This window comes from Cyprinodon variegatus, unplaced genomic scaffold, assembly GCF_000732505.1.
Source record: "Cyprinodon variegatus isolate N-32 unplaced genomic scaffold, C_variegatus-1.0 Scaffold749, whole genome shotgun sequence".
Taxonomy (NCBI): domain Eukaryota; kingdom Metazoa; phylum Chordata; class Actinopteri; order Cyprinodontiformes; family Cyprinodontidae; genus Cyprinodon; species Cyprinodon variegatus.
Window position 1 is genome coordinate 375,526 of NW_015151202.1, and position 1,706 is coordinate 377,231.

Consider the following 1,706-nt stretch of genomic DNA (forward strand, 5'->3'; position numbering starts at 1 on the left):
ACATATGCAACAACAGCACAACATCTAGACATTTTACATCTGCTTATTTTTGACACAAATGGAACCTCATACTATTTAGGTGACTGTTAAAAGCAGGTGGTTACCTTTTAATTTGGTGAAGTCTGTCAGAATTAAAGGGAAATCCAAATGAATGCCACTCATTTCAGATGTTTTGAGTGTACAGCATTTTTATAAACATTTGAAAACCTTTGCACCTTTATGCCAGTCTGCCAGATGAGATAAAGATTTAGTAATTGACTAGATATAAGCAGATATGTTTTAATTATTTATTATTCTGGTTTCCTTTGATGCAAGACATTTGGTGGGGACAAACAGCACAGAAACTCTGGCATCCGCATGTTCTGACAGAAACACTAAGGTCACTGTGGAAATGTGACTTCACCCTGCTGCAGAGCTGAGTCGTGACCCAGTGCTCACCGCTTCCTCTCGTCTCCCCAACAGACCATCTGTCCCACGCTGGGCTAAGAGGAGATGAGAGCATAGGCGTGATGTGATCGGTACAGCATGCTGCTGATCTCCATCTGCAGCAGAAGCAGTTAGTGTTTTGCAGAAACACAAATTCTCCACCAGTTTTTGGCGTTTTACTGATCTATTTTGAGTCGCTCTTATGCTGCAGGGTCGTGACCTGTTCAGTTTGTATTTCTAACAGATGTTCTTACAGTTTCCTCTGAAACATGGCAGAATCTATAAGCAACCAGTGGGTGAAAATCTGTTCATGTTGTAGCAAAACATCCCCAAATCATGAAATTATTTATTATGATAACATGAAATGCAGAGAGCTAAAGGACAAAGTTAAGTATGTTTATGCCCATGAAGCTTTTAAGTGCCATTTTGGTTTTGAAGTTTTCATGAGCTAGCTGGGTTACACAATCAAGTCTGCCTTTAATGCTCCACAGGTCTTAATCTGGCCATTGTATTGTTTTTAAGTAAACAAGACCTCCACTCTGATGTCTAAATATTTTAATATTAGACTCACCTGTCCAAAGAAAAATAGTCCAGAATTATTGGTGCTTGTCTTTATCAATTTTTAATGCTTGTTTTAGTAAAATAAACAAGGTTCCCACAACAGTTAGCCCTTTGCAGCTGCATCCATAGAAACAGCCTGCTGTAGGCCCTGTGATGACACCTTCATTTTATTTATATATTTTTGTCTTCTTCTAATATGAAGTTGCTCTGATGGCAGAATAATGAACATGAGCAAGTACTTTCTAAATGTCTTTGACTCCTCTTTAGATCCCACCATGGTGTTCGCCCCCTAAATAAATAGTCTTATATGAAGCAAAACATTCTTTCAAAACACCCTATAGCGATTTTCCAATCATGTGTATTTTATCTTAAAGATTAAAAGGGCTTTTTCTTTCCTCTTTATTGCTAATCTTTTTTAAATTCCGTATTTAAGTATGGCTTAAATAGATATCAAATATCCATACATCAAAATATGCTACAAAATAGATTTTTCTGTGTCCAATTACCTTTTAGTACCACTAGAGGGAGCCAAATTGTTCAACAAATAACAAACTTGAGCACAAACCTTAAAACTATCAATTTATTTATCTTAAGACAATTTACAAGAGTTTTTGGGATAAAAATAGAGACTGCACTAGATCCATCTACTCCCCCTTTCCTTTTGGAGGTATATGAAAACTAATAAGGTTAATTTGGGGTTTCAAAAAGCCCTCTTATTA